At 41.0% G+C, this 20109-nt stretch overlaps 1 non-coding gene across 1 annotated transcript; it reads right to left on the bottom strand.

Annotated features, from left to right (window-relative positions):
* Positions 1-740: 740 nt before the first annotated feature.
* Positions 741-814, bottom strand: TRNAN-GUU (transfer RNA asparagine (anticodon GUU)). Its single transcript has one exon. It is a non-coding gene; the product is annotated as a tRNA-Asn (tRNA).
* Between the last annotated feature and the right edge of the window lie 19295 nt (positions 815-20109).

Raw genomic sequence — 20109 nt, forward strand, 5'->3', positions numbered from 1 at the left:
TCAAAATGTTTAAATTAGTATACGGAGTATGTGTTTACGCTGACGGGGAACAGACAGAATGTTGCACGAGTCAACATTAGTAAAAAACGTGAAGAGTTTTCAATTAATTTGCAGCTTGAACTTGACACTCTTTGGATACATAGACGCAGCCGACCTCTGACATTTCCGGGCTCCTGAAGCAGACCGGGCCAGCTCGGGCCGCGCTGCGCGCGCGGGGGCCTCCAGGGCCGCGCGGAGTCGGGGCGGCGGGTTCGAGCCCGGGGCGCGGCGGCGCGCGCGGCCGAAGGGCCCGCCCGGTGTGCGCGCTCTCGGCGCTCGCCGCCCGCGCCCGCCTGCCCGCACGGTGCCGGCTGGACCCTGGCGGGGCAGGGAAGGGACCCCTGTGGCCCGGGCTTCGGGACAGGGCGACGAGAACGAGGGCGCCTTTGGGCGTCGAGCGGCCGGAGTTTGGGAACTGAGGGAGTGGAAGCGAAAGGATGTGCCGGCTTTGGGGCGCCGGACCCACACGCCAGCCCCGCGGGAGGGCAGGAAGAGCCCACCTGGCCGCCGGCTGCGGGAGGCGGTTGGAGGAGGGGCCCCCAGCGCACCCGGAAGCCGAAGAGCCACCCCCTGGGTGGACGGCGAAGTGAAATCCGTGGTTTCTCGTCTCTGGCCCCTGGAAATGCACCCCAGCGTAGCCCAGAGGCCTGAACTCCGAAATTTGTGCAAAACTACCGGCGGCAAGCCCGTAAAAGAGGGAACGTCCCTGGGTGGGCTCGAACCACCAACCTTTCGGTTAACAGCCGAACGCGCTAACCGATTGCGCCACAGAGACTCCGCTGTGGCTTGCTTCTCCAGCCATAACCTTTATGAAGAATAATAAAGGCAGCGTGTGACTTATTTTCCCTTCTACTTCCCGATTCCTATTATTTAAATCAAAAATTTTCGCTTAACATTTCCAACCCTCTTAATTCTATTTTCCACCCTTAAAGCATATTGGAAAATTATAAATATAGCAAGATCGAGCAGAATTTCAGATTGTAACGTGTATTAAAATACTGTTGTTTTTCTCCAACTCCCGATTGGAACGTTCTGTTTTAGGAAGATAACTATTTCTGATGTTTCCTTTTCTAGGGCAACAAAAATGTTAATCTTATGAGTTGAGAAACTTTCCTTTTGTTTCAAGCTCTTTGTCCAAGTGCCTTGCTCGCTCATCTTCGTGATTTACTTGCGTAGCATTCCCAAGGTCATCCGAATTGTATTTGCCTTCCTTATTTTTATTTTCAGGTATTGTTATGTATATACAGCCCCTGTTTGTTTGGTACTAACCCATAGTGCAGTTATTTGTCACTAACATTTTGTTATTGGAAAAAGGCATTAGGAAAAGCGACTAAACATTCTTTAGCCTCTGTGTATTGTAGTTCATTGCTAAATCCGCCCTTGACTCTCGCTGGAGTTAGCCTATACACCCACATTTGAACAAAGCCGCTTAACATGCACATTTCACAGGATATTTATAACCCAATTTGAGCAAAGAGAAGTTAAAGAAGAAAAAAATGATTTATGACCAACTCCTGAAAATCCCTAGCACAGAAACACTGCTGGCAAATATGTTACATCCCTATAAATACCCTATAAAAAAATCTTTCCCTTTGTATGAATATTTCCTGATGCCTTTTGAGGTACTCTTCAAAACTCCAAACACTCTTTTTCTCCTCGTCCCTCCTCAAAGAATTGCTAGTTTCCACTTGACACCCTATATTTAAATTTTTAACAGTCATTTAATTGCTTTCTCCAGAATCTCAGAATTCACATCATGATTTATAGAAGTTGTATGCAACATGGCTTAGTCCAATCAACATTTTGAGTTCCTGTTGCTTGATAAGACAACTTAAATTGGCTTTAGAACCAATTATCGGAGAACCTTGAAAGCGTGGGGATATTAAACAGCTGTGAATTCACAGCAAGCTGTACCCTGTACCACTCGGCTTTCAACAAACTTTTAGACTTGCACTTGAAAATTCTGAATTTGAAAAAAAAATCCAGGAAACACTTATAAAGAACATATAATGAGTCTTATTTCATTATATGATGCTACCTTTATATAGGATGCTACAATGTCATTTATATTTTAGGTACTTGTTAATGTGAGTTAAAACTATCAGACACTGGCTTTTCTTTTTCAAATACCAAAATGAGTGTCCTTTCCTCTGCTATTGTTCTTAGAACAGACTGCAACTAGCATACCTCACCACCCCTTCATTCAATATTTACTCTCCTGCTTAAAATAGTATTAGGAACAGTTCCATTCATGTAACTATCTTTAGCTTCAATCTCTTTTCCTCACTTTAGTCATCATACTAAATTTTAACTTCTAAAAAGAGAGATGATTTGAAAAACTAATTCAGAAAGGAATACGAACTCGTATGCTAAAAATCTGTATATGTAAGTACCATTGTTTATTTCAAAACTCTTCAAGCCTGGTTCTGTAGTTGTTAATATTTTTAATAAATTAAATGTCTATTTCCACAGTCATTAGCTTTCCTCTTTCTTTTATTTTTTGTCTCTTCACTTGAAAATACTTCAAAAGAACATATAAATATTAAACATATTCGATGGAATCTCAACATTTTACTCCAATGATGTATATCAAACACAGCTTTTACGTAAAATGCCTCCTTATAAAAATAAGAGTATGTGTTGTCATATAAATCTTTGTGATTATCTTATTTTAGGCCTTAATATCTATGTCCAATTTTTAAAGCCAAAGTAAGCCCGCTGGATTAATTTTAGAAACATGGGTAACCAAGACAATTGATTCTTATAGCTTCACTAGGATTTAGGTCTTTATAATTGCTAAGAGTGAAAGGAACTGGGCATTTTGCCCCTTTTTCGTATATCATACACAATTGAACTGCAACTTTACCTTTTTCAAGAATGAGTCCTTTCAAAGGGGCTGACCTGTGCAGATTAATGGCCCTATATATTTTATTCCCTTCTTAGAGAGGAAAAGAGAGAGAGGAAAAAAACATCTGTGCAAATGGGATCCACCTGTCTTAACAAACAAGGCATGATGGACCACATTAATTTTTAGACTTTCCAGGTATCATGAACCCAATGCTTTCAGATAATGTGCCTCCAGCTTCATACCAACAGAATAGGCAATTCACAGGATTCCCATTAACATAATTGTGCATGACTTTAATTCTTTTCAATGACTGTATTTCAGAAGGATGGTGACTGAGTTGTTAAAAATGAAAAATCCAGCTGGTTAGAATTTAAAAAGAAATGCAGCAAGTTAGAGAAATCATCCCAATAAATAGAAGATTGTGGCACCAGGAAACTTGTTAAAAGAGAAGGCTAACCCAGGTGTCACTAAGAGCAAGAAAAGAACCATGAGACCAATTTCAAAGTCAATTGAGGTGACATTCTAAAACTGATTTACAGTAAAGGGCAGTTGAACACTTCCATCCAGTCTCAAACTTAACTGATATTTCCTACTCACCAAAAGTATCATTCCCATTCAAAACTGTTGACTAAGTGTCGGTTATCAGTTTAGCAGGCCAATAGCAGCGTGACACAAAACACTATTCACAGAGAATACTGCTTCCGTAGTTGATCATTAAGTTGGGTCTACTCACAAAATAAGAAAATTGAGAAAAGTCTATTAAAATATCATGGTTTTTTTCATCATTTTAAAAATTGTGTCACTTGGAAAATTTTGTGAAATTATTCAATTATCTCCATTTTATCTTTAATTAAATAGATATGGTTTAAGAGAAAAGGTAAAGGGAGGCAGAAATAATATACTGATTCTACCTAGCGGATTCAATCAAAATTATTAAAAATATAGTTTTTTCTTCATGAACCTCTCCTTTGTATGTGGAAATCGTTTTTATGGCTTTGCCAAGTGATACAGAACTAAAATTTTAATCATTGCTTATCTCATTACTAGGAAAGTATTATTCACTAACAGTATCGATGATTTCAGCTGTGTCCAGATCAATAGAATCTTGGATCCACCAAGAAATGGTGAGAGTGGGTGACACGAATTTTAACTTTCTTTAGTACTCTCAAGAAACTTCTCCAAGACCCTATGGTTATCTCAGTAACTTTGATAGGTTCTACGTTATAGCCCATCTCTTGACCACACCACTATTATTAAGGGAGCCACAGCCTTTTATTTTCCATGATATTTTCACAGAAGCAGTGTGAGGCAAATTTTTTTACTATCCTATCTATACAGTCAATGTGTTGATTAATTGGTGGTCCTGCCTATCTTTCTGGACTCACCTATGAAAAATTGACATTGAAAAAAAATCAAAACAGATATTCTCTTTTCGTTTGCTTCAAAAGAATAAAGAAAATAAGCAGAAGCCAAAGGAGATTCAATTCCTGGGCTGTGGACTGCCTGGGGTGGGAGGGAGGGGTCGCTCAGCTTGGGAACTCAGAGGTCTAAAGGAGGAGAAAATCAGTGTGGAGTGAGTGCAGCAAGGTGGGCAGAGAGGGAAGGAGGAGCATTAACTAGTGCCTGGCAGGGAGTACGGGTTCCTCTCCTTCCTCCTCTACAGAATTAATAATATTTGCTTGCCTAATTCATAGATCTAGTGGAAAATAACACATGAATATATTTCTCTCACTTTCAAAATGTTATACAGATATGCTATTCAAATTTTCTGAAGATCAATAATTCTGTTTAAAAGAAATGAAAGAAAAAAATAATATCTTAATTCAATCAGAGGATACAATTAGATTAAACCAGAGGATCTAAACCTCTGGTCATTAAGGCCAGATTCATTCAAGACAAGCACCAGTCACTGTCACAGTACTTCCTAGTGGCCTCCAGGTGTTCCCAATGTGGGCAGAGGGAAGGACATAAGGGTGAAATCATTGCCCTCCATTTCTGCAGTTCCAGTAAAATTTCAGGTATGGGGTTTCGGACAATTGCCCCAGGAATAGCTCCCACCTTGCAGCTGCTTCCCACAAAATGGATAGGAAACTTTGAATTAAAGTCAACTAATTAAGTTGATCATACCTGGTAAAGAACTGGTACTCAATGAACTGTTCATCCAATGAATAGTTAACCATGGCATCTTCAGAATTTTGGAAGGCATATAAACATTACCTTGGGTATTTAGAGCTATAGGTATATATTATTTTAAGTAAGCTCAAATAAATCCATATTTGAAAAAAAATAGACTTTGTAGTATTAAAAAAATGACTCATCCTACAATATGGTAAATAGCAAGTGCTCCTGTATATTTAAAGTATGATCCCACCAAAAGGATGTTTTTCCAATATGAGATAACACAAATAAAGCACTAGCCCAGTGGCCAGCATTTACGAGGTATAGTAAAAGGTAGTTTCTTGTCCCCATGGCCCTTTAAGGACACTACTACTCTTCTAGCAGTCCAAGTTGAAACCCTGGCATCATCTCAGCTTCCTTTTCTTTTATGTCTTACTTTTTGGTCAGTCATGAAGTCATAGGTTCTACCTTTGCAACATCTCTCAACTTTGACTATTTCTCCTCCTTTCTACCTCCATCCCCACAACTCAATATTAATCCAATATATTCCATGTGCCTGTTTCCCTACATATAACCTAAGCTCCAACAAATGTGTACCCAAAATAATAATCACATTTAATGAGCATTTACAGTCAGACACATGCATTACATTTCTCTCTTGTCTACACTGTAACATGGGTACTATTCTTACGCCCTTTTTATGGATAAGGAAACTGAGCTTACAAGGGTTTAAAATTTAAACTCTAAATCTATTTAAACTTCATATAATTTGCCCAAGGTACCATCTGCTGTGTCTTGTTGCTGTGCCTTGATTTTGCTCATCTCTCTACTTAGAATACACTCCCTTTGCCATCTTGCCTATTAAAGCCTTATTCCTCCTCAACCTTATATAGCGGCCTCATCCTCTGTGAAACCTTTTCTGCTTCCTCTAACTGGATATCATCTTTCCCTCTTGTAAACCATCCAGCACTTTTTCCTTCTCCAAACCTCTCATTGTATTGTAGCCATCTTAGTACTTATTAAAGTCCTCCTAATTTGTATACTCCTTCAGGTCAGAAATGTTACCCATTTTTATACTCCCTATAGCGCTTGAATTAGTCATGCTAAATAAATGTGTTGCATAATTGAAAATAATAATGAAAATGAAAGAATTATATTAAATATTTGTTGTAAAAATTAGCAGAGTTTACAGGTTCCTAATATGAAGCTGACTCAAAAATTAATGCGAGAGATTATCAAGGGAGATTACAAGAATCCCAAGGGGGTCAAGAAGAGACTAGTAAGAATCCAAATCAGTTGTTTCTAGAAAAACTTTTTTAACATTTTTCAAGTTTAAAATACTGCTATTCCTAAAGGTGATTTTGATACCATTAAGGCAGAGTGTTTTTCTAGATTTATCCATTTAACAAACACTTATACAACACTTTGTGTCAGGCAGTGTTCCAAGTCCTTTGCAAATATTTACTCATTTCAATGTTATAACAACCTTGTGAGATAGTTTCCATCTCTGTTTTACAGGTAGGGAAACTTAGAAATTAAGCAACTTACCCAAAATACCCGTTTGAATCACAGCGAGGATTCAAATTCACACATCTCTCTCCAGATTTCTTTCTTAACCACTAGGCTATGCTGCTTCTTTCTTTTATTACACAATAATTCTTGTGTACTGTATGGTTAGACATTTTTTAACAATTTGGAATCTGTAAAAGTCTTCTGCTAGTTTAAAGTTTTTTCATGTTGACATAATTTCAGACTTAAATAAAAGTTGCAAGCATAGTACAAAGAATTCAACCAAATTCCCCAAATGTTACCATCTTACTACACTGACTTTTATCCTTTTCTCTTTCTTTCTTTCAATATTTAATTTTTTTCTGATATGTTTAAGAGTAAATTGCGGACATGATATCCCCTAAATACTTCAGTGTGTTTCCCAAAATTAAGGACTTTTATTACATAACCACAGAACAATTATCAAAGTTAGGGTCTTAGCATTGATACAACACTATTAGGACTAGGTCTATATCTACAGATTTTATGCAGATTTCACCAATTGTTCCCACAAGGTCCTAAATTGCAAAAGAAAATCCAAGAGCATGATTTGCATTTAATAATCATGTCTTTCAGTCTTATTTAATCTGAAACAGTTCCTGAGTCTGTGCCTCTTTCTCTCTGTCTCTTGCATATCGTGACTTGGACAGTTCTGAAAAGTACAGGCCAGTGATTTTGTAGAATGTCCCTAAATGTCAGGCTGTCTGGTGTTTCCTCATGACTAGATTCAGGGTAGGTGCTTTTGCTCCCTCTGTTTAACACATTTAGTAAAGGATATTAGAATATCAATTTGAAACAGCGGTAAAATGAAAAAAAAAAGGATGAGGCTAGAACAAGCAAAAGAGATGTGTGATGTTGATCGCAAGTTTAGCTGAAACAACTTCTTAGTATTCCTCAACATCATACAGTATGAACGGTCTCAACTATTTAAACAGAAATATTCTTGAAATAATAATTAAAATTTTTATTTAAAAATCCATGAACTGCCTTTTTTTGTTTGCTTCAGTTGTATGCGTATTGACTAAATATTACTGATCTGATACTTCATTTCTTGAGAAATACCCACCAGAAAGGGGAACAACCATTGCGTATGATTCTTCAGTGACATGGAGCCTTCAATGAATGGTCATTGAGTTTTGTGGTTCAAAAACGAAATCCTTTATACACTTGGTTATGAAGAATCAAGTCTTCCACACCTGTTAACCTCTTAGTGAACAGATAAACTTGGATTTCTGAAACTGGGAAGCTAGGACTCACATGGAACTGCTACGGTTTGTCAAGGTTTAGCCAAGTGTGCCTCCTCTTGTCCTCAGATGCCTGCCACAAATAGTTTGTATTAGTCAGGGTTCTTCACAGAAACAGACCAATAGGATATATATAGATATATAGAAAATGACTTATTTGAAGTATTGTCTCCAGAGGTTATGGAGGCTGAGAAGTCCCACTATCTAGAAGCTGGAGGTCCGGGAAAGCCCATAGTGTAGGTCCAGTCCAAGCCCGAAGGCCTGAGAACCGGGGGAGCCAATGGTCTGTCCCACTCCTGCCCAAGAATGAGGAACACCGAAGTCGGAGGGCAGGAGAAGACGGATATCCCAGTTCAAACAGAGATGTCCTTCCTCTGTCTTTTGTTTTATTCAGGCCCTCAATGGATTGGAGGATGCCCACTCACATCGGTGAGGGGGATCTTCTTTACTCAGCCTACTGACTCAAATGCTAATCTCGTCTGGAAACACCCTCACAGACACACCCAGAAATAGTGTTCTACCAGATAGCTGGGCATCCCCTAGCTCAGTCAAGTTGACACATAAAATTAACCATCACGCAGTTCTGAAGCATGACCAATAAAATACAGGGAGCAAAGTTTAGCACTGTTTAAATAATCACAAAAATAAGAAATCTTCTCAGAGATAATAGGGGATCCATGCACAATTCAACAAGCGATCTCAACAGAAACTTTGCAGCAAGGGTTCCCCTTGGTCAAGATCGGAAAAGAGTTTGTGCTTTGTTTATTTAGGGGAGTTAAAAAAAAAAAATCTTTCCTTGTGAGTTAAAGAACCAAATATAACTGTCTATGGAAGTCCAAGAGAATTATTTTTTGCCCTTCATGTGAGCTTTACCTTGCTACCATATTTCCTTTAACTAGCGAATATTTTTTAAACTTTTTTTCTATTATGAGTGTCAATAACAGAAATACAGAGACTACAATTAAATCAAGAGATTCTATTGCACTAGAGTCAAGAGATTTTTCATTTCTGAGAATCCTTGCATTTAGACTAGAGGCATTTTAAATCCTTTAAGTCCGCAGGATACAACAAATAAACATTTTTTAAAAATTAATAATTTGAAGGATTTTGCTTGAAATTGAATGCTAGCTTCTAAATTAGAGTAACATTAAGCATTCTAATGATAAGAAATTGAATGTCTCAATTCATAATTGACTCTTTAACTGCTTCATAGAATACTCAGAGAGATTGCCAAACATCAACATAAAAGTAGAATTATATAAAAGGTCCCTGCAGGTGAGCATTTAAATTTAGATTTATGCATACAATTTAGATATTTTAGATGAGAGACTTCAATGCAAAGACTTCTTTTTCGAAAAGGTATGAAAAAAAATCAAGACCCACAAGTTTCTTGAATTATCAAGTAATTTGAGAATAAGAATTTCGTCAAGGCAATTCAGTTTACTGTTCTGGAATTGTAGTTGTAGTACTGGCATAAGGATAGACACAGACATCAATGGAACAGAATTGAGATTCTACATCGTATTGATTTTCAACAAGAGTGCCAAGACAATTCAATAGAGAAAGAATAGTCTTTTCCACAAATGGTTCTGGTACAACTACATATTCACATGCAAAATAATGAAGTTGGATCCCTAACTCACACCATAAACAAAAATCATCTCAAAATGGATCAAAGACCTAAATGTAAGAGCTAAAATCATAAAACTGTTAGAAAAAACCATAGGCCTTAATTTTTGTGAACTTGGATTAGGCAATCATTTCTTTAAAAAAAAAATAAAAGAATGAATGAAACAGGCAATAAAAGAAAAAATAGATAAATTTGATGTCATCAAAATTTAGAAGTTTTGTGCATCAAAGGACTCTACCAAGAAAGTGAGAAAAAAACAACTCTCAAAATGGGAGAAAATATTTGCAAATCATATATTAGATAAGAGTCTAACATTCGGAATATATGAAGAACTAGAAAAATAACCCAGTTTAAAAATGGGCAAAGGGGGCTGGCCCTGTGGCTTAGTGGTTAAGTGTGCGTGATCCGCTACCGGCGGCCCGGGTTCGGATCCGGGGCGTGCACTGACGCACCGCTTCTCCGGCCATGCTGAGGCGGTGTCCCACATACAGCAACTAGAAGGATGTACAACTATGACATACAACTATCTACTGGGGCTTTGGGGGAAAAAAAGGAGGAGGATTGGCAATAAATGTTAGCTCAGAGCCGGTCTTCCTCAGCAAAAAGAGGAGGATTAGCATGGATGTTAGCTCAGGGCTGATCTTCCTCCCAAAAAAAAAAAAAAAAAGGGCAAAGGATTTGTAGACATACTGCCAAAGACGAAAAATGAATGGCCAAGAAATACATGAAAAGCTGCTCAATATCATTGGTCATTAGGGAAATGCAAATCAAACAATGAGATATTGCTTTACATCTACAAGGATGGTAATAATAAAAAAGATGAACAATGACAAATGTTGACCAGGAAGTGGAGAAATTGGAACCCTTGTACATTGCTAGTGAGAATGTAGAGTGATACAGCCACTTTGGAAAACAGTTTGGTAATTCCTCAAAATATTAAACATTGAGCTAGCATATGACCCAGCAATTTCACTCCTAGACAATTGAAAACACAGGGCCACACAAAAACTTGTTCAATAGTGTTCATAGCAGCATTATTCATAATAGCTAAAAATGGAAACAACCTAGGCCACTAGTTAATGAATTGATAAACAAAATGTGCTATGCTCAATTAATGGAATATGATTTAACCATAAAAAGGAATGAAATACTGACCCAAGCTACAAAATGAATGAGCCTTGAAAACTTTATGCTGAGTTTTTTTTTTATACTAAGGGAAAGAAGCCAGACACGAAACACCACATATTGTATGATTTCATTTATATGAAATGTCCAGAATAAGCAAATCTATAGAGACAGAAAGCAGAAGCCAGGGACCGGAGGATGGGGGGATTAGAGGCCGACTGCTAACGGGCATGGAGTTTCTTTGGGGAATGATGAAAATGTATCTAATCTGGAATTAGATAGATGTGATGGCTGCATAACTCTGTAAATACACTGAATTGGACACTTTAAAAGGGTCAATTTTATGGTACATGAATTATATCTCAATAAAAATAAATAAATCATGAAAAACAGGAAGCATAACTGTGCCTTTGACTTGTTTACCAGTGTGGAAATGAAGGCACAGAGAATTAGCTTAGCTGCCCCAAGTCAGCAACAGACCTTGCATTCTGATTTGCACATCTGTGTATTTTAATCTGCTATTCTTCACTGTGACTCTTTGACTCTAACCCAACGCTGAAACTGTCACCTGGTTTCCAGCTAATCACTGAAATTTAATGACAAATCTGACGGGAAATGCTTTCTTACCTACTCACTATGTAAAATGCAGCGACTTGATATCTAAATGTACTCCTGTATCACCAGTTTATTTACGTTCAACTTTTAAATTAGTACACATTGACTGAATACCTAGTGTGTGCCCAGTACTGTGCACGCTGCTGGAAACGTAGAACTCAAGCTCAGGAAGTCAGGGAACTAGAAATATAGATTGAGAAATCATGGGTCTACGGGTGCTGGTTAGAGTCCTAAGACGGGATGAAGTTGCTCAGGAGGAGCAAGCAGAGAGACGAGAGGAACTAGAATGGAACCCTGGGGACAGACGTTTCAGAACAGCCAGAAATCACCCTGCTAGTGACAGGCACTGATAAGAAGCAGTTAGTGAGTGACAAAGGCAGGAGAAAGTTACCCTGCCTGATATGAACCTTATATCTTATCACATGACATTGTTATTATTTGTTTACATGACTGTCTCCTTTGCTATTCCCTGAGCTCCTCAGGTTTCTGCCTCCCTCTGCTGCAAAAAAGTATTTAGACAAGTCACCAAGACCCTCCAATTTGGCAGATTCCATGGACTTTCTCCACTCTTCCTTACTTTATCACTGCATTGTATTTGATACTGCCAACAGATCATTACCTTATTTTTTTCTTAAAATATGGGCATAAAAATGGTGCTCTTCTTCCTGGGAGCCCAGAAAAGGCAGCTCCTTGGCCATAGGGCTGAGTTCACATTGCATAGAATCCTCCTTCATGTGTGCTACTCATCTCTCCCTTGCCCCTCCCACTCCACCCCACCCCACACTGTCTCCACTGCAGAATGAAGCCCATGCATAGTTCTTTGTGATGCCAGCCCTATGAAGCTCTACCCAAAGGGTCCCACCACAGAAAAAAGATAGACCCAGATGTCTATAGAACAGAACAACAGTAGGGGAAGGGTCCTGACTTCACCCAAACACATTGCCCTACACAAGCTTCATGACACCTCTCCTGGTCCCCTGCAGGATCCTTTTCCTCTGTTGATTCTAAACATGACCATGCTTCTCGTCTACACTCATCCTGAGCAATCCTATCTACTCTCATGTTGTGAACTCTAATCTATATATTGATAACTTATTGATTTATTTTTCTTTTCTAGATCTGCTCCTGAGATCCAACACCATATATCCATCTCATCCTTACAGACATCTCAAATTCAACATGCCAAAATAGGAACTCTTTCTCCCAAGACATATTTTTCCTGTATTCTTACTGTCACTCTTTAATCCAACCCTACAATCTAGGAATCATCCTTTTTCTCTATTTCAAAACCAATTGATAAGGAAATCCTATCCATTCTACCTCCACAATGTATTTTAGATCCCGTAGCATTCTCATTAGTATGCCTCATTTTATATCCTAATCACTTTTCTCCTAAATGGTTGCCATAACTCATGGTCTTCCTACCTCCCATCATGCCTTTACTCCAATTAAGCCTCCAATCCACTGAAAGAGTGATCTTTCTAAAGTACAAAACTGAATATTCAATTCACTAAATGAAAAAGCTTCAATAACCTATACCGTGGTTCCCAAACTGTGTACCAAGTCACCCTAGGGCACCACAGTGAACTCACAGATTTGCTGTAAGATAGTTTAGATTTTTGAGAGAAATGTAGCAATATCTATAAGACACCACACAAATTACCACTATTATGTCATTTGGTCCTAACTACTTAATAAATGGAACTGTTAGGTATTTCTTTGGTCTTAGGCAAGGTGAAAAAATTACAGAGACACTAAGGGTGCAGTGAACTGAGAAAATTTGGGAACCTATGACCTACCAAATGTCTTCAAGCCCCCTGGCATGGCATGAACTGGCCCTTATCCACCCCTCCAGCCTCATTTCTCTCTTTATTGTGCTTTTCCTTCTCCCTCAATCCTACTCTATAACCAGCAGATAGGTTTGCATCTCCCCAGATATGTTCATCCTGCCATCCTGAGTGGTTAGGCTTTAACATCTAAGAGAGTAGAGACATGGTCTGCTCAGTGCCTAGTAGTGAGACCTGGTGCTCTCAATAGAACACAGGATGAAGCAAATAAACCAGAGAAGTCACTCCAGAATCCCTATACCAGGTGGATTCTGTATGAGTTAGATTATCTGAAATGGAAAAAAAAATACATTGGATATTCTTTGGAATTCCATGTGTATTTGTCAGGCCAAGGGACGGGGAGACACTTAGTCCCTATCTTGCTCCCCATTTGCTACAGAGGTCTGCATTTTTCTAGGATGGGAGGCAAAGAGCCAACCAACAGGGCAAAAGTAAAATAGTTTTTGTTAATGGTTGTTCCACCTCTTCCCTTCCCTGAAAAGAGGCTTAGTACCTGAACTCTATAACCACTGCTCCTTTCTTTGTGCCTCATTTTATCTCATTCTGTCACAGCATCTCTAACATTCTTTCACACTTATTCCACTTGTCTCCTCCACTAGACTATACACTTGTGGAAGGCCACAACTATGCATGATTCATTTCTGTGTTCTCTTCACTTAGCAGAGTGCCTGATACATATTAAGTGATGAGTGGATAGTTAAATGAACAAATTTCAAGGCGGGTGTTGTTGAGCCCCCCCTCCAAAAAAAAAATACGTTAAAAAATAAACAATGTCCATTAGGTGAAAAAGTTGAAAAATCACCAACAGTCTTAGTCAAAGATGTTTCAAGAGAGCGATAGGGATAAACTGGTTTGCAGGTGCTGAAGAGCAAACTAGGAGATGTGGCAGAGTGTATACTGCCTACCCAAAAGCCGTTCCCCCATTTCTTCCTTGCAAAACGGAACTCCAGTTTTATTTAGGAATTGAGCAGATTCCCTTTGATATGGAAAGGTGGGCCCAGTCCCCAAACTTTGTCAAAGTTCTGGCTAATGAGATGTAAGGGAAAATCCTTTGGTGGGGTTATTTTGGAAAATATTATACCTCCTTGACAAGAGTAAGGCTCATGAAGAATAAACTTTCTGCCTGCCTTCCCACATTTGAACCCAGTGTAAAGGTATGATACTTGAAGTTGTGGCAGCCATTTTGCAACCATGAGGTGAAGGTCAAATGAATTGTAGAGCACTGACATCACTGAACCCCTGAGAAAACCAGAAACTCTTTATCTACAGACGTTTTGTCACGTTAAAAAAAAAATAAACTTCTATTTTAGCTGGATTTTCTAATTGGTGTAGAAAGAAAGAAAAGAGAGACAAGCAAGTACAGACCATTCTTTTTAATAGACATGTTACAAATAATACAGATTGGCAGCTAAAAGACACAGAGTTTGGTAGTATTTGGAAATGAGGCTGGAAATGCAAATGTAATGAGGTTATAGGGGCCTCTGATACCAGAGAAGAGACGTGGGCAGTAATTTTGTTGTTAATAGGGAGTCATAGAAGGTTTTTGAGTAAGTTTTAAAACTTCCAGAAGATCACGTTGGCAGGATTAGCAGGATCCGTATGTTCGCAAAGAGTGATACATTTCTTTGTCTAACTTTCTGACCTTTATTTGACATGATTCTACTGGAATTGCCCACCGTGTGACTCACTCACTGTGTAAATCCCCCCACTCAGTTCACAAATGAGTAAGCAAAACAATAACCATGTTGCTTCAGGATGCTTTTGACCTAATACAAACATGAGGTCTCACAGCAAGTGAAATGTTACATTATTTCAGTGCTGCCCTGATATGAATAGTCCCTGTGGAAGTTACAAGTAAACAAAACTTCTGTTAATGAAAAGTAGCATTAATGAAAAGTAACAATGGTAGAAATAAACATTGTATGAACTCTTGCCACATAAAATGAGAAAATGAGACCACATATATACTTCCAAAATACCAATTGCTGATATTTAATCTGCACCGAAAAATTAGACATGCCTAAATAATAAATCTTGCATGCTAGGCCTGAGACTATTAGATTTTTCAAGTGTTTCTATAACGGTGAGAAGGGTTTTTAATTTGCTCACTTTTAAAAAACATTTCTAATGATTTCATCATATAAGAACAAATGCTCGTATGCTTATTCATGGTTTCAAACATGTTTCTCTCTTCCCGATAAATCTACTCAGAGAACATATAATAAGCTTGCATCACACCAGGGAAATCTCCGCTGTGAATATCATACAACATTCCAACACTGTACAGGAAAAATACTGTGGATGGTGTTTACTTTGCCATCATTTATGTGAACATCGTCTTACAAAGATTATTGTTAACTAAGAAAAAAAAATGTGTCATTTGTTTTTGGACTAGGAATTGATGCTGGAGATTTTAAAATGAATTATAAAAAACTTATTAAAAAGTACAAAGAACAAAAAGTAACATCTTGCCATAGTTGCTTCTGATCTTTTTACAGAGTTGACCCTTGCTTTGGACACCTTCCTATTTCCTTTCTTCCTTCTCTCCTTCTCTCCAAGAGGAAATCACCTTTTTTGAAGTCGATGTGGATTCTTCCTGTTACTAGCACTATACTTCTACTTCATATGTGTATAACCTTACCCATATCTTTTACTTATGAAATTCTTCATATACAAATTATTAAAATTTTTGTATGTTATTTATGCATTCTGAATTTTAATCCTTTGTCAAGTACATGCCTTGAAAATATCTTCTCCATTTGTCTTTTAACCTTTTATGATCTTTTGTCATATATATATTTTTAATTTTAATACAAGCCAATTTATCCTTTCCTCTATGCATTGTGCATTTTAATGTTTTAAAAAATCCTTCCGTATACCAAGGTCATGAAGATATTCTCCTATATTTCCTTCCCATATTTTTAAAGTTCTGTTTTTCCTATTTAGGTTTTTAATCTATCAGAAATTTAATTTGTGGGTGGGGTAAGGTAGGGATCTAATTTTATTTTTTTCTATATGAATGTTTGCTTCTTAAATAAGAGAAAATAAAGAAGGAATTAATCACTCTTTATAATCCATAAACTCCTCAACCTCAGATACCATGTCTGATTTATACCCTCTTCCTCAATACACTGCCTCAAAGGGCTTTGAACATTATTGAGACTCAATATATATTTTTTGGCTAAATGATACTTTTTTCTAGTCTCCATTGCTTAGAATCTACACAAAGTTGTCCATCTAAAATAATCTGAGTTGTGCCTTAAGTTATCCCTCCTGAGCAGGAAATAACATCTTACTAGGATTAACTTGGTATAAGTACTGAGCCATCCCAATTGAACTGAAAAGTACTAATAACTTCCTAACTTTGCCCATTTTTAGAAACCATGTCTAGAAAAAAATCTCCCTACCCTTCAAGTTAGACTCATCTTATTTGTTCATCTACCAGAAGAAAAGCATAACAAAGAAGTAGGAGCCTGGATTAAAAACATGTTTTAACCTATTTTTATAAGACTTATAAGTCAACTATTTGAGTTAGAGGAAATCATGTGCCAAATTCAATTTAATAAACATATTTTGAGGGTACCAACAGACAGAATTAGGCTTTTAATCAGGCCTAGTTACATTGGTTTAGTTTTTGCCAAGACCTACTTACTGTCTCCTTTCTTTCACAAAGAAAGAGTCTGCAAGTAAGACACACACATAAACCAACTTTAATCAAAGGCAATTAGTGAAAACCAAGGAAGGTAATTTAAAAATTTCTAAGATTCCTTCGAAGAATACTTCTCTGATACATTTATTAAAAAGAATATCCTTATGAAATTTTGATCTTTTCAAATAATTCCAGGAGCATTACAGTCACAGGAGGAGGAACACGTGTCTTTTTTTCTGGAGGATATAGTTCTGGCAGACCACAGGGAGCAGAAGATATAAAACTGGCCAGAAGATATAAAAATGCACTGGTAAAAGGGCATAAAGTGAAATACAGTTGGTAAAAATATATATACTAGGAAGCAAAATCATTTTATTTTCAAATACTGATTAAAAGAGGCACTCAGGACAGAACATGACGTCAATGGTTTCAGCTCTGTACTGACTGAAGCCCTTCACTTGAAATAGCTTCTATCAGCTGCTTCTTCAATAGAACCGAGGCAAATTCTGCCCAACCAAAACAAAAACCAAAACCCGGGACTCTGCTTCTAAGATCAAGCACAATCAGGAAATACCACCTTCGGCTTTATCTTTAATGTAGCAACATATTTCTCATCGTTTCACTGAACAGCGCTTAGAGCCCTTGAACTTCAAAATCACAATGCCTCTAGAGAAACTATCGAGAGTCACAATTTGGGGGCGTTACGTATTCAAAACCATCAGTCTCTTTTGAAAGGGCTCATCCTTCCCAAGTCAGCTATGAGCGTAAAAGAAAAAGTTATTTTCAAAAAAGTTAAGCCTTAAAAACATTATCTTGGTGCTTGGAGTTCCCTCTGCTCGAAAAAAACCAAGCACAAAATGATTAACACTGCTGTCTTCTTTGCATGCTTCTCTTAAAATCGTCATTGGAAGTCCCCAGGGAAAAGGAGATTCAGATTCCACACCTATCCAAATCACGCCTTGCCCGCGAACACTGCAAAAGAGAGATTCTAAGCTTAAAAAAAGGGAAGAGGGGTGGGTGTATGCACTTCTGCGTGAACCCTGAGCCTCCTCCAGGGCTGGTGACGTTCGGCTGGTGGGACCTGGCCGCGCGAGTCCGGGGGCAGCCCCGTGGGTGACGGAAGCGTCACCAAGTTCCCTGCAGCTGTCAGGCAAGCGCACGACAAATTAAAGGAGATTCTTGGGTTCGCAAATAAAACCTTTCTTTACCAAACCAACTCGCTCCCTAGCCTCACCATCCCCACCACTCCCCGCTCCCGGACACACAGGAAAAATAAAGTGAGACGGGCGGGGGAGTGCAGCCCAGAAAGGGAACTGAGAAGAAAAGCGCCTGTGACACAAAATGGAGAAAGAGGAACCGAGAGGGGAAAGAAAAGAAGGAAAAGCGGGAGAAAGGAGGTTATTAATAAGAAAAGGAAAAGGGCAGTGGGGTAGAGAACACGGGAACGACAACAAAGGAGGGTCACGTTGAAGGACTAGGAAAAGAAATAGACGAAGTAACAGACAGGGGGAGAAAAGATGTTCTAGACGCCGAGGCTCCATTTTCAGCAGCGCCATATTCGCTTTTCCTTTCGCCGCTGTTTGTTTGGTGGTGTTTGCAGTCGGTGGACGGGCGCCAGCACATTTCTGCAGCTTCAGCAGCTTCGGTCCGACAGATGGGGAGGGACGGAGGGCCCGGGCGGGGGACGGACGCCTTTGGCCCCGGCGCTGGCGCGGCCCCCGCCCCGGCCCGGCCCGTCTGCGCACTCCCGCCCCCGCGCCTCTGAGCTTCGGGTTGGCCTCCAGCTCGGCTCCCAGCCCGGAGGGAGCATCTCGCCCGGGGCCCCGCGGCCGCCCTGGGGGGACCCAGAGCCCCCTAGTCCCGCCCACGGTGGCGGTGGTGGGCGCGTGCCGCCTAGGGCATGGGTAACCGACAAGCGTCGAAGAAAGAAACTGAAAAAGACACCTAAACCCTTGCGGGGGAGGAGGAGGAGGAGAAGGGCGCACGCCGGGGTGGGGGTGGGGGCCGGGGGCGAGGGAGCGAGGAGAGGCGCCCGAAAATAGTCTAGCTTGAGGTCGCCGAGGCCCAAGGTCGGCAGTTGGCCTGGGGCCGGCGGCCCGCGGGAGCCGCCTCCACCTGCGCGGGGCGGCGGGGGCGCCCGGGCCGCGTCCTCGGGTGTATGGGAGCCGGGCTGCCCGACGCGGCGCCGGCCCAGGCCGCCAGGCCTCTCCCGCTGCCCGAAGGACGTCCAAGGTCGGGGCTCGGCCGGGCGCCCCAGGCGGGACCGGAGGGCAGGACTGGCCAGCGCCAGCCTCCGGGCGCCCGTCCGGGAGGCGGCATGGGACACTGGTCTTCGGGGGGCGCTTTCCGGGGATTTTAGGCGCGTCGGGGTCTCGAAGTTCCTTTGGGGTTAAGTTCTGGGGCAACAGGAGGCGGTTCAGGAAAGAGAAAGTCAGGTCTTCTCATCCCCGACCCCCAGTTGCTGATTTCCGTCGAATTACATGTCGGTCCCTTGTAAGAGTGTCAAACGTGCCCAAGGACACTTTCCTCGGCTCCCTCCCCTGTTTTCTTCACTTGCACTGTCCTTCGCTCAAAGCTGCGTCCTCGCCGGCGCTAGAGAAGCCCCTGGCCCCCGGGCGTCCGCGCCCCCCGCCGCCCCCGAGCCTCTGGGGACCAGCGGGGCGGGGAGACGCCGGGATGGGGAGGCAGTGGTCGGGCTGCGGCGGGTCTCAGCTGGCTCCTGGCGCGGACTCGTGCAGGGCGGCCGCGGCGAGGAGGCACCGGGGCCGGACCCTCGCGCCGTCGGGTTCCGCACGCGCTGCGCCGAGGGCCGGGACCGCCGCCGCCTCCTCTCCCCGGGCCTTCCCTTCCTCCCCCTGTAGAGGTGGGGCGGCTGGAGGCTGGAAGCGACGGAGTCTTCAGGCCGGTGGAGTGGAGCCCGTGAAGGTGGAGACCCGGGATCACCGCAATGGGAACCGAACCCCACAAGGTCCTGGGGCGTCTCGGTCAGCGCTTCGCTGGTTTTGCTCCTCGAAGGGCCTGTCTTCACTCCTGTGCTCCTCCGGCTCACTGCGTCCTGCTTTCGTGGCCACCTCTAATAGCACAGCACTGTGTGTCACCGGCCCCCGGTGGACTCGGATAACCTTACACCCGCCATCCATCGGAAGCGCCACCCAAACTTGGCGCCCTCGAGGCTCCCCGGACGCAGGCGGCCGGGCCCTCCAACCCATCCCTCCGCGAGCCCCGGACGGCGCATGCCCACCTGCGGCTCTGCTTTGGACAATTGTAAACGGCTATTTTATTACTACTACTGTATTAACCGGCCTTTAAATTTTGAAATAACGTTTAGGTTATTTCAACAGTTGATCCTTTATATATCCAGTTTTTCAGACTACAGATTTCCACAAGAAAAACATATCTTTCCCAAACGGCAAAATAACCAGATTTCTTTTTTTCTTCTATTAGAA

Source organism: Diceros bicornis, chromosome 36 (genome assembly GCF_020826845.1).
Source record: "Diceros bicornis minor isolate mBicDic1 chromosome 36, mDicBic1.mat.cur, whole genome shotgun sequence".
In the NCBI taxonomy this organism is placed as follows: Eukaryota; Metazoa; Chordata; class Mammalia; order Perissodactyla; family Rhinocerotidae; genus Diceros; species Diceros bicornis.